This window comes from Dama dama, chromosome X (assembly GCF_033118175.1).
Source record: "Dama dama isolate Ldn47 chromosome X, ASM3311817v1, whole genome shotgun sequence".
In the NCBI taxonomy this organism is placed as follows: domain Eukaryota; kingdom Metazoa; phylum Chordata; class Mammalia; order Artiodactyla; family Cervidae; genus Dama; species Dama dama.
The window spans coordinates 73,029,684-73,044,641 of NC_083714.1; positions in this window are offsets into that span (position 1 = coordinate 73,029,684).

Sequence of the window (14,958 nt, forward strand, 5' to 3'; positions counted from 1 at the left end):
TTTCAATTTTAATGTAAAAATGATTTCACATTATTTCTTGAGGTGAAGGATCTTTGGTGTCCAGTTTACTAATCATGCTTGCATTTTTGCACAAAAATATTGTTTACTTTTCAGTACATGCAGTTGAGTATTCAGGATGATTTAGAATTCAACTTTATTGATTGTGGTCTTTCAAGTAAAATGACAATAAAAATAAAAATTTTAAATGATTAAACTAACTTAGAAGTAATTCCCTTGTGCCTCAGACAGTAAAGAATCTATCTGCAATGCAAGAGACAGGAGTTCAATTCTTGAGTCGGGAAGACACCCTGGAGAAGGGAATGGAAACCCATTATAGTATTCTTCCCTGGAAAATTCCGTGGACAGAAGACCCTGGTGGGCTACAGTCTATGCGGTCTCAAAGAGTCATACACGACTAAGTGACTAACACTGTCTCTTTCACACTTTCACAATTAATTAGTACTTGCTAATATTTAGACATTTTACTAAATAATGTAAATATATATCATCTCTTTAACTGTCCCAGAGGCCTAAGATAGATACTATTACTTATTACACACAATTACAGATTGAAGAACTGAGATGATAGAAATGAAGTAATTTGTAAAAATCACTATGATTAGTGAGTGATAAAACCTGAGAACACAGTGATATAATAAGGAAAACCTTAGTGACTTTTGTTGTGGCTGTTTTATTGTGTTTGGTTTGTTTTGGTTTGTTTTCTTGGTCACTTGTTATAAAATGACAGTAGCTGACAAGTTCCACTTGACAACCATATTTAAGTATATCAGGATATGTCTGGAGATCCAGACTAAGTGTAGATTATAAATCAGTTTCAGAAGTTTAATAAAAAGCATCACTTTTGAATCAAGGCAAGCCAGGTTTGATGTGTATTACTATTATTGACATCAGGGTGACAATAAGAATTTTAATTAACTTTATATTTCTTCATCTATAAAATGAGACTAGCAATGCATATGCCTATCTATAAGTTTTTTATAATTAGAGGTGATGAATTTAACATTTTTGAGCCAGTGCTTTGCTTACACATTTTGAAATAAATGGTAGCTGATTTCATCATCTATCAACTATGTAACATTGTGTAGTTTACTTACCTTCTCCATGCATCAGTTTCTTCATCCATAAAATGGAGATAACAGTAATAATGATATTATCATCACACAAGTTATGAGCTTTATAAAATTAATTTTATGTAAGTGCTTATAACAGCAGTATTTGGTCTATTTAAGTGCAAAATAAGTGCTAGATTTTATTGCATTGGCATTAATGTAAGAATGAGAATTAGTGTAAGAAATCATGCTATACCTATTTTCTTTCTTCTAGTTTACAATACACAGGGAGTTTTTTGTAATGATATAAAGCTGCTCTAAATATGATTAATGTACTGAGTGATTATGTGTGAAAATTAAAAATATGGGTACTACTAGGCTTCAAGTTAATCAAACATGTGGTAAATTATTTGATCTGAACTTAAACATGGTGATTAAGGACTTACCTGTGTGATGAAACTATCAGATAATGATGGCATTTCAAATCAGTAGGTAAAGAATATATCAGAAATTAAATGATGTGGGAAAAATTGGTTAACTATCTGAAAAAGTATTTGATTTGATCATCACAGTGCAATAATAAAGCCAGATTGTGTGAGGTGTCAAATGAATTAAACAATGATGAGACTATATAACTGAAATATAAATTTGAAAAGTAATATATAACCAAATGATAATCATTTGCTTTCCTATTAAGTTGCAAATAATTATAAACATAATATTAGATTCAAGTTTGTAAAGATTATATGAGCATAGTATGAACCATTGATGAGTGTATATACGGTATATTCTTTGTTCAGAGCAAGCTAGCACTATAACAATATGTAAAAGGAAAAAGAGAATAAAAGATAATAAATACTTTAAAAAGTCATATTGCTTCAAGACCTACTTTAATCTCTAGAAATTTCCTCAGGAAATAATCAGAAATATTCACAAATATTAAGGTACAAGGCTCTGTACTGTAGTGTTCTTCATTTCTTAAAAAATCATTTGAAACTAAATACCAATAAAGAGTATATTTCATTATTGTACACTCATGTAATTCTAAGAGTTGTAGCTACTAAAAGAATAGATTTGGGGGTGGGGGGAGAGGAAAAGCATCGGAAAATACTGTGCAGACTGTAAAACATAAAATATTTTCAAATGCCATCAAAATTTTATATACATACATAGAAAATAGACTGGAATATAATAAGACAACATTGCTGGTCTCTGGATGGTAGGATTAAGGCAGATCTTCATTAGTTCAAAAATTCACTGGAGTGTGTGTTTTCTAAATAAATAAAGACTACTAAAACCAGGCATACTTTAGAAATATTGTGAGTTCAGTTCTAGACAACTGCAATAATGTGAATACTGCAGTAAAGCAAGTTACACAATATTTTTGTTTTCCCAGTGTATATAAAAGTTATATTTATGCTATAGCTTATTAAGTGTGCAATAGTATTAGGTCTAAAAAATGTACACATTTTAATTTAAAAATACTTTATTGCTAAAAAAAAATGCTAGTCATCATCTGAAACCTCGGTGATTCATAATATCTTTGCAATAGTAGCATCAAAGATAACTGATCATAGATCACCATAACAAATATAAAAATGATGAAAAGTATGAAATATTTCCAGAATTACCAAAACTCAAGGAAGTGAATAAATGCTTTTGGGAAAATAACATTAATAGACTTACTCAGCACAAGATTGCCAAAACGTTCAAGATGTAAAAAACACAATGTCTGCAAAGACCAATAAGACAAGGTATGCATGTATAATGTTACATATCAATTATATGTCAGTAAAACTGGAAAACAAATATTTAGAATGGTTTGATATTTAAGCAAGCAATAAAAAAGATATATTTATGTAGAAAAATGGTTTATAACCATTTATTTATTTTCAATAACAGTGAACTTCCTAAAGATCAGCATCATAATTTAAATAGTCTAGGTAAATAGAATGAATTTTATGAAATATTTTAAGAAATATAAATGTGGAATGTTTTTAAGGTGAAGAAAGCCTTTCTAGGCATGATAAAAATCTCTATTTTATTTTATTTAAAAAGGCTATTATGCAATGAAATAAAAATTTCTAACTTTTGAGTAATTAAAAGATAAAACTAAAAAGATTGATATTAAATATATAAAAATATTCCTACATAGAAAAAAGTATGTCAAGTGGTAGAGAGGAGACAAAAAAACAGAACAGGGGAAGACGTGTAAATCCATGGCTGATTCATATCAATGTATGACAAAACCCATTGAAATGTTGTGAAGTAATCAGCCTCCAACTAATAAAAAAATTAAAAAAAAAAATTCTGGAAGGATATACACAACTGATTCAAAAAAGGTGATATATATAGAAAAAGTGCTCAAGCAATTATGTGGATGAATATCACAAATATCATTTTTAGTTAAAGCAGGTAGGCATCAAAGATTACAGGCTGTATGATTCTATTTATATAAGGTACAAAGCAAGCAACATTAGTCTACAACGTCTGAAGTCAGGATAGTGGATACCCTTGGCAATGGGTTGTAATTGGAAATAGACATCAGGAGTCTTCTCAGTTGCTGGTAATGTTCTCTTTCTTGATATGTGTTCCATTTAAATGCCTGTGTTCAGTTTTTCAAAATTTACCTAACTGTACACTTCTGATTTATACATTTCTCTTCATAGTATAGTTCAATAAAAACATTTTAATTAATCAGGTTAAGCTGGATAAACTACTGTATAATTGTGTTCATTTCACATGCTAGTAAAGTTATGTTCACAATCCTTCAAGCTAGGCTTCAATAGTATGTGAATTGAGAACTTCCAGATTTACAAGCTGAATTTAAAAATGCAGAAGAATCAGAGATTAGATTGCCAACACTTGTTGGATCATAGAGAAAGCAAGGGAATTCCAGAAAAACATCTACTTCTGCTTCACTGACTATGCTAACACCTTTGACTGTGTGGATCATAACAAACCGTGGAAAATTCTTAAAGAGATGGAAGTACCAGATTGCCTTACCTGCCTCCTGAGAAACCTGTATGCACATCAAGAAGTTTAAGAAAGGAGTACAACAAGGTGGTCTATTGTCATCATGCTTATTTAAATTCTATGCAGAGTACATCATACCAAATGCTGAGCTGGATGAATCACAACTTGGAATCAAAATTCCTGGGAGAAGTATCAGTAAATTCAGATGAAGATGATAACCACTATAATGGGAGAAGTGAAAAGGAACTAAAGATCCTCTTGATGAGGATTAAATAGAGTGAAAAAGCTGACTTAAAACTCAATATTCAGAAAAGTAAGATTGTACCATCTGATCCCCTAATTTCATAGTAAAGAGAAGGGGGAAAAGTGAAAGCAGTGATAGATTCTATATTCTTGGGCTCCAATATCACTGCTGATTGTGACTACAACCATGAAATTTAAAGATGCTTGCTGCTTGGAAGGAAAGCTATAACAAACTTAGACAATGTATTGGAAAGCAGAGACATCACTTTGCTGACAAAGGTCCATATATTCAAAGCTATGTTTTTTCCAGTAGTCATATATGGATGTGAGAGTTGGACCATAAAGAAGGCTGAGCACTGAAAAACTGATGTTTTCAAATTGTGCTGCAGAAGACTCTTAAGAGTCCCTTGGACAGAAAGATCAAATCAGTCAATCTTAAAGGAAATAAACCCTGAATATTCATTGGAAGGACTGATGCTGAAGTTGAAGCTCCAATAATTTGGTCATTTGATGCAAAGAGCCAGATTGTTAGAAAAGACTCTTACGCTGAGAAAGATTGATGTCAAAAGGAGAAGGGGCAGCAGAGGAAAAGATGGTTAGATAGCATCACTGACTCAGTGGACATGAATTTGAGCAAACTCCAGGAGATAATAAAGGACAGGGAAACCTAGCGTGCTGTTGTCCATGGGAGTCTCAAAAAGTTGGACACAACCTAGCAACTGAACAACAACAACAAGCTGGATTATGTTCACAATCCAGTAAAATGCCAGATGACATCTTGAGTTCGTATATAAGATATCCTAGAGGAAAACATTACTAGACTTTAAAAATGTAGTGTGAAAATCATAATTATTTTGTAAAACTGGGTATCATTTTAAACATCTTCTTGTGGCTGATAATTTTTAATCTTTCCATTCTTAATATAACAAACAGAAAGGCAAACAACATCATTTCAATACCTTATACATATTGATCTGGATTTTGAGATATTTTATTTAAAAACTGTATACCAAATCTGGATCAGTGTATATTAAAAAAATATATGTATGTTTTATTGTCTGAGTCATCTACCTTTAAAATAAGCAGTCACTTATGCAGAAAATGATAATGTTATAGTTTTTCATATTAGAAAAATTTATGCTCGTTATAAGTATAAAAACTAGAAAATAAAATATATAAAAATATAATAAAGACATATCAAGTGATAACTACTATTAAACATTTTTGTCCTTCCAAACTTGTTTCTATGCAACTATACCCTTTTATAACCTGTGTTGAGACAAATTGTGAAAAAATTTTAAATGTGGCAGAGAAATATTGAATGTCCTGTCAAGCACACTATTAAGGGTTATCTGTGCCTTTCATTGTATTGAAGTTATTTTACAAGTTTGTGAGTTGTAATATTGACAATAAAGGAAATAATACTTGTATACAGAAATGTTAATTACTTTTCAACATATTTAAATATTTCCTGTTTTACATCAAAATATTTATAAGATATCAAGGATAAGAGTAAATATCATGAAAGATTATGATACTTTTTTTTCATTTTTTACATGGTACATTTCCATATTATTTTAACTATTTTGCAATAAGCATTAAATGCTCCTATAACTAAAAACTAAAGGGTGCAAATAAATTTTTATGAGATTTTGGTTAAAACAAAAAGAAGAATGCTAAGTACATAATTTAGTTACTTCAAGAGAGATTTTTTAATAGTTTCAGTCACCATGATTTTTAATAGATTTTTGCTTGTCTTGTTCAGTAGAGTGTCATTCATGTTGTTAAACTCGTGTTAAACTCTAATCCAGCCATAGTGTAAATTATTTTCTCTACTCAAGATTCGGAAAATATAAAACAGTGTTTTAAGTATAAATTACTTAAGATGACTCTCTTTTTTCTCAGCACTTCAATTGGCTAAGAGATTGTAAACTTTGATCAAAAGAAAAACTGGAAAAATCAAATATATGTCTATTCAACATTTATTAATTTTCTCAAGAGAAAGATAATTCTCACTCGATTGCCAGTCCATGTTAAATAAAAAGCTAATGTGTGCTTAGTCGGTCAGTCATGTCTGACTCTTCGCGACCCCATGGATTGTAGCCTGCCAGGCTCCTCTATTCATTGGGATTATCCAGGCAAGAATACTGGAGTGGGTTGCCAGGACCTCCTCCAGGGAATCTTTCTAACCCAGGGACTGAACCCAGCTCTCCTGAATTGCAGGTGGATTCTTTACTGTCTGAGCCACTAGGGAACTCCATAAAACTAATAATGAGTATATCAAAGATTAGAGTGATGTTACTATTTTACATAGTCATTTATTAGCCAATATATGTCATCATGTATATAGGCACTATTTGCTCAGATAAATGTAAAGTTTTATTTCTAAATAAGGAATTTTATAGACATATTTGATGATAAATTAAAAATGATACAAAATATAAATAACCACAAAATTATCATGGCACTTCATAAAATAATAAGAAAAATAAATTCACCTGTTTAGATAATAAATAATTGTGTTTAAAATGCATTCAGTTTAATTTAGATACTGCTACCAGCTCCCTTCTTAAAGTACCATACAACTTTGAATTTACCATGTCCTTTTCTTCCCGAACAGAACATCCTTAGACTTCCTCGACTCCTCCATTTATATTATTATTATTATATAATATCATAAGATACCTTCATATAGGAGTCATTGCTTATCCAACTACATAATCCCTCTACTAAGGCTTGTACAGTGTATTATATGTATCAAGTATTCAATTAATTTTTTATCAAGCTGAAGTAAAGTAAAAATTTGTGATTAAAAACAAAATTAACTAGTAGGTTTGTTTACATCGTTTTGCTTTCCACACAAATTTTTAGGTTACCTTTATTAGCAATTTAAAATAGATTAAAGCATATTTTAAAAATAAAATATTTAAATTAAGAAACTCTTCTTTGTTGCCTGCCTGAGTTCAAATCCTAGCTCTGCCATTCACAACTGTGTGGCTTTGGGCAAGTTGCTGACTCTTTTAATACTTCAGTTTTCTTACTGGTAAAAAGGAGATAATAGTAATGGAACCCACATGATAAAGTCATTATGAGGACTGCATGTTTCTTGAGTTAATATAGGTAAATTGCTTTTAACATGATCTGATGTATAAGTTTTATATGTACCTCTTCAGAATTTTGATAAACCAATATTAATAAAGAAATATCCACACTGATCTTTGCAACTCACCTGTGAGACAGCAAAAAGTCATTGTGGAATTAAATTACTAATACTACATAGATATTGATGACAGTGTCTATATTCTAGAATTTAACTAGAAGTAACTAATTAGTTCAGTTCAGTTCACTCAGTCCTGTCTGACTCTTTGTGACCCCATGGACTGCAGCACGCCAGGCTTCCCTGTCCATCACCAACTCCCAGAGCCTGCTCAAACTCAAGTCCATTGAGTCAGTGATTTCATCCAACCATCTTAGCCCCTGTCGTCTCCTTCTCCTCCTGCCTTCAATCTTTCCCAGCATCATGGTCTTTTCCAATGAGTCAGTTTTTCGCATCAGGTGGCCAAAGTATTGGAGCTTTAACTTTAGCAACAGTTCTTCCAATGATTAGTATTCACTAAAGCCTCTTAAGCCTGCCAGCTACTGAATATTAAAGTCCCTGTGTCAGAGATGTGGAAACTGAGAAATAAATCATTTTTTGTCAATATGATTTTATAGCCACGTTGCAGCACTGGTTAGATAGTTGAAGGCTATTTTTAAATCCTCATAAAATTTCATTAAGACAAAATGACAAGATTATAATCTTCTTTCACGGTAAAAGTAATTGAAAAATAAATGTTTCTGTTAGATGCAGGAAGAATTCCTTGTCTCTAAATGGGTCATATCTAATGAAAACAAAATGACCAAACTGATATGTTAAACAATATATATATATATATATATATATATATATATATATATATATATATATATATAGACACACACACACATTAAAAGTCCTAAAGGCCTTTTACTGCATGCAAAAAAATTCCTTAGAATGATATTCAAGAAACTTCCAAGCTTAAATCAACAAAAAAACTTTCTATATACTGTTCACCTGAAACAAACTGACAGTTTATTCTCAAGCAAAGATTTTTTTAATGAAGATAAGCAGAGATCTGCAATTCAAGGTCTACAGCGAGGGCAAGTCACATGCAATTCTCCGCACAGCAAGGGAAGGAAAACATTTTTAAAGAGATGAAAAGCAAATTGAGAGGACGATAGAAAACGAAGAGTCCATGGCATGTAAATCCATGGCTGATTCATGTCAATGTATGACAAAAACCACTACAATATTGTAAAGTAATTAGCCTCCAACTAATAAAAATAAATGGAAAAAAATAAAATAAAATGCTATAAAAGAGTCCATGGCTTTTCGTTGGCTGAGTTCTTGCCAGAAAAGAAATGGAATTTTCTTCTGCCTGTTGGTCTCTGCTATCTGCTCAAGACAGGAGTGCTCCACATTCTGGTTGCCCAACTCTATTTAATTGAGGCTTCTGTTTATTTATTTATTTATTTTATATTTCCCTCTTTCACTCAAGATGTTTCTCTGAAAACATTTCCGATCACAAGTCAGATTTTCTGGTTTTAGTAATGTTTTCCCTCAATGTCAGAAAGGGTTTTCTTGGGTATATTGTCTCACATTGGAGGGAAAGTCTACAGACTGGAAATCTATTAAGTTCTCATTCAAGTAACAAATAGGCATAGGAGGGAGTACTCTCAGGCACTTTTTACCTAAAGTCAATATGTTATCAAGGTCATATGCAATGGAGATCATCTGAATTGTAAGGTTTGGGGACAGGTCTTCTTTTCTTTTCTTTCTTTTCTTTTTTTTAAATAATATATAGATTTTCTTGAAGTATAGTTAACTTACAATGTTACAGGTGCACAGCAAGGTGATTCAGTTATACATATATATTATTTTTGAGGTTATTTTCCATTATAGGTTATTATAAGATATTGACTATTTCACTGTGATACTTAAAGTAAATCTTTGTTGCTTGTTTCATATCTATATTTTTAATTAGAAATCTAACATTCTATTCATACTAAGTCAAACAAGTGGGGTCAAAATCTCATGAATTTTTTAGGCAAATATCCATTAGTTTTCTAAGATATATATTATACATGCTATGTAGAGATATTTGTGTGTGTGTGTGTGTATATATAGACACAAAGTCTTTTCTACTACACTTGATAAAGGCTTGAGAAAGAACATTAAAAAAAAAGAAGAGATGGAGAAATTGGAAAACATAAATTAAATTAAAAGGAAACACTGAATATGAAATAGAAAAAGTGAAACAATCTAGATAAAAGCAAAAGATCATCATACAGTCCAGTTGCTTTTTTTCTTTTCAAAGATATTTTTGCAATTTTTTTTATTTTTTAATTAATTTTTAAAAATTAATTAATAAATTTTAATTGGGGGATAATTACTTTACAATATTGTGGTGATTTTTGCCATACATTGACATGAATCAGCCATGGGTGTAAATGTGTCCCACCATCCTGAAACCCCTCCCACCTCCCTCCCACCTCCATCCCTCTAGGTTGTCCCAGAGCACTGGGTTTGAGTTCCCTGCTTCATGCATTGAACTTCACTGGTCATCTATTTTACATATAGTAGTATACAGGTTTCAATGCTATTCTCTCATATCGTCTCACCCTTGCCTTCTCCCACATAGTCCAAAAGGCTGTTCTTTATATATGTGTCTCTTTTGCCATCTTGCATATAGGGTCATTGTTACTGTCTTTCTAAATTCCATATATATGTGTCAATATACTGTATTGTTGTTTCCCTTTCTGACTTACTTCATTCTGTATAATAGGCTACAGTTCCATCCACTTCATTAGAACTGACTCAAATGAGTTCTTTTTTATAGTTCAGTAATATTCAATTGTGTATTTGTACCACAACTTCTTTATCCATCCATCTGCCGATGGACATCTAGGTTGCTTCCATGTCCTAGCTATTGTAAACAGTGCTGCAATGAGCACTGGGATACATGTGTCACTTTCAATTCTAGTTTCCTTGGTGGGTACACCCAGCAGTGGAATTGCTTGGTCATATGGCAGTTCTATTTCCATTTTTTTAAGGAATCTCCACACTGTTCTCCATAGTGGCTATACTAGTTTGTAATACCAAAACCAGACAAAGATGCCACACACAAAAAGAAAACTACAGGCCAATATCACTGATGAACATAGATGCAAAAATCCTCAACAAAATTCTAGTAAACAGAATCCAACAGCATATTTAAAATATCATACATCATGACTAAGTAGGCTTTATCCCAGGGATGCAAGTATTATTCAATATTTGTGAACCAATCAATGTGATACAACATATTAACAAATTGAAAGATAAAAGTCATATGATTACCTCAATAGATGCAGAGGAAGTCTTTGAGAAAATTCAATACCCATTTATGATTAAAAACAAAAAAAGAAACTCTCCAGAAAGCAGGCATACAAAGAACATACATCAACATAATTAAAGCCATCCATACTACAAACCCACAGCAAACATTAACTACAATGGCAAAAAATTGAAAGCATTTCCTCTAAAATCAGGGAAAAAAATAAGGGTGCCCGCACTCACCAGCTATTTTTAAGCATGGCTGCTCATGAGAAACATATCTGGAACTTTGGAGGGAAAAAAAAAACACAGAAAAATTATAGAATTCTATTTCACCAAAGCTACCATTTAATAGAAAAATCTGTAATCACTTTTTAAAATCCAGATGCATATCAGAATTATCTTGGAATCTTTTTTTTTTTTTTTTAATACAAATGTCCAAATACTGCTTTGCTTTTTTTTTTTTCTGGGGATAGATTTTCAATAGGTCTAGTTCAAATAGTTTTTTAAAGCTGTCTTATCAGATTTTGCCTATTTCATTTCTGTGAAATTGTTACTTTCAAGACGCCAGATTAAATACAGGTCCAGTCAGGGTTCAGAGTTTTCTTTGGGTGTGTCACATGAACTCAAAAGTCTATTGGAGTTTTGTGGCAATAGGGTTTCTTATCAGAGAATGTTGGAGAATCATTCTAGTGGTGTCTTTTCCAAGAGACAAAATCTCCAGACTGCAAAGTAAGGTGTTCAAAAGTTTTTTTTTTTTTTTCCTCCCAAAGGCACACCATGAAATGATTTCTCTACCAAAACATGATTATTTTTAATAAAATAAATTAATATTTTGCCATACTAAAGAATATTTCTTTCTATCAGCTTAGAGTTAAAAGAATCTGAAGCCAAATGCAGTTGGGGTCCTGTGAATATCTCAAGGGATGAGAGTTTATGAGGTGCAAAATAGGTATATCTTTTTAAAAGAGCAATGGGAACACTTTTGCTTAAAGTATTTGCAGGATCTCTACAAAATTTAGAAATTGAGTCTTAATAATGTCATTAGAACTGGACATGAAACAACTGACATGTTCAAAATTGGAAAAGGGATATTTCAAGGCCCACTTTCTACTAAGGTAGAAAGGGAAGAGGAACTAAAGAACGTCTTGTTGAAGGTGAAAGAGGATAGTGAAAAAGCTGGCTTAAAACTCAGCATTCAAAAAAGTAAGACCATGGCATCTGGTCCAATCAGTTCAGTCCAGTCACTCAGTCATGTTCAACTCTTTGCTACCCCATGGAATGCAGCAAGCCAGTCCTCCCTGTCAATGGCCAACTCCTGGAGCTAGCTCAAACCCATGTCCATCGCCTCAGTGAGTCTTTCCAGGGATTCAGTTATTCACATCAGGTGGGTAAAGTATTGGAGCTTCACCTTCAGCATCAGTACCTGCAATGAATAGTCAGGAATGATTTCCTTTAGGATTGACTGATTTGAACTTCTTGCAGTCCAAGTGATTCTCAAGAGTCTTCTCCAACACCACAGTTCAAAAGTATCAATTCTTCAGTACTCATCTTTTTTTATGGTCCAACTCTCACATCCATACATGACTACTAGAAAAACCATAGCTTTGGCTAGACGGAACTTTGTGGGCAAAGTAATGTTTCTGCTTTTTAATATGCTGTCTAGGTTGGTCATAGATTTTCTTCCAAGGAGCAAGCATTGTTTTTGTTTGTTTGTTTGTTTGTTTGTTTTGTTTTTTTTAATTTCATGGCTACAGTCACCATCTGCAGTGATTTTGGAGCCCAAGAATATTAAGTCTGTCACTGTTTCTATTGTTTGCCCATCTATTTGACATGAAGTGATGGGATTGGATGCTGTGATCTTTGTTTTTTGAATGTTGAGTTTTAAGCCAACTTTTCACTCTCCTCTTTCACTTTCATCAGAGTATCTTCAGTTCCTCTTCTTTTTCTGCCATAAAAATGGTGTTGTCTGCATATCTGAGTTTACTGATATTTCTCCAAGCAATCTTGATTCCAGCTTGTGTTTCATCCAGCCTGGCATTTCTCATGATGTACCCTACATATAAGTTAAATAAGCAGAGTGAAAATATATACAGCCTGGACATACTCCTTTTCCAATTTGGAACCAGTACACTGTTCCATGTCCGGTTCTAACTGTTGCTTCTTGAACTACATACAGATTTCTCAGAAGGCAGGTAAAGTGATCTGGTATTCCTATCTCTTGAAGAATTTTCCACAGTTTGCTGTGATCTACACAGTCAAATAGTTTGGTCCAGTCAATAAAGCAGAAATAGATGTTTTTCTGGAACTCTCTTGCTTTTTCAATGATCCAAGAGATGTTGGCAATTTGATGTCTGGATCCTCTGCCTTTTCTAAAGCCAGCCTGAACATCTGGAAGTTCACGGTTCACGTAGTGCTGAAGCCTGGCTTGGAGAATTTTGAGCATTACTTTGCTAGCGTGTAAGATAAGTGCAATTGTGGGTAGTTTAAGCATTCTTTGGCATTACCTTTCTTTGGGATAGGAATGAAAACTGACCTTTTCCAGTCCTGTGACCACTGATAAGTTTTCCAAATTTGCTGGCATATTGAGTGAAGCACTTTCACAGCATCAGCTTTTAGGATTTGCAATAGCTCAACTGGAATTCCATCACCTCCACTAGCTTTGTTTGTAGTGATGCTTCCTAAGGCCCACTTGACTTCATATTCCAGGATGTCTGGTTCTAGGTGAGTGATCACACCATTGTGGTTATTTGGGTCATTTAAACCTTTTTTGTGTAGTTTTTCTGTGTATTTTTGCCACCTTTTCTTAGTATCTTCTTTTTCTGTTAGGTCCATGACGTTTCTGTTCCTTTACTGTGCCCATTTTTGCATATATTCCCTTGGTATCTCTAGTTCTCTTGAAGTTATCTCTAGCCTTTCCTATTCTATCGCTTTGCTCTATTTCTTTGCATTGATCACTAAGGAAAGCTTTCTTATCTCGCCCTGCTGTTCCTGGAATTCCGCATTCAGATGAGTATATCTTTCCTTTTCTCATTTGCCTTTAGCTTCTCTTCTTTGCTCAGCTATTTGTAAGGCCTCCTCAAACAACCATTTTGCCTTTTTGCCTCCTTTTTCTTTGGGATGATGTTGATCACTGCCTCTTGTATAATGTCCATAGCAAGAGAAGGCTTCCGTTCAGTGTGAAAACATATGAACAGTGTTAAACCATATTTTTACCCATGAATGGAGGAAGTTGCTTGAATCTTTTCCCCATACCTCAAATGGTCCATGGATAGCTTAAAAATATCTGAGAGCCATATAGTCTTCTCTGGGTTGTACTTCAAACAAATGGAACAAGAAAGGTTGAAATTTTGCACCCTTAATAATGTTTCCCCACCAATATTAATTCATGAAGACTATCTTTTTTAAGTACACCAATGGTTTAATGCATATACAGTAGTAATGAGTGGGGATTATGGATTTCCAATAGGATTGGGATGTTATTTGACCCAAATCAGATCTTTCTCTTTTAATCAAACCAACATGGTTGAATTTCCATTTTTTTCCCCTTTCTGAATCCAACTGTTTGCCTTCTTTAGCCAGTTTTTCTAATTTATTATTTGGATAAAATATCCCTTCAGACCATGGTGGATGTTTGGCTACTGTTGGTTTTCAAGACAGAATTCCATAGCTTCCATATGTTCTGATATCTTAATAATAGCTAAATAGCAAGTAAAAGTATTGTGTCTAAGAATTGCTCAGCACAGGCCCCTTTTAATTTCATTTTCACTGTAAGTAAGAAACCCACATTGCTCCCAAAACATTTCAAAATCATTAGCTGCTCCAACAATATATCTACTGTCAGTAGAAATGTGACAGCTTTGTCCCTGACTAAAGCATAAACTTGTATAAGAGATTATAATTCAGCTCATTGCTACCAGAATGACATAAAATGGAGTTGTAATAACATAGACAGCACAATATTTACCATTGTCATCTTTGAAATAAGAAACATCAGCAAACCATGATAAATCACTATTACTGGAACAAACTTCCTGTAAGTCATCCTGAGGAGTCAGGAGGTAACCCATCACTGTTAAATAAGCCTCAGGAAGTTTGTCAGTTACATAGTGAGGTGGAGTAGCCAGGTTAAGGCAATAACAATGTAAAAGAATTATATGAGATGCTATTAACAAAAGATCTTTGTAGGAGAAGCTAGTTGAGAAATGTTGAGTGTGATGAGAATTCAGCAAGTGTTCTATTGTTCTATCCATTAACAAAAATGGTTAAAGAGGA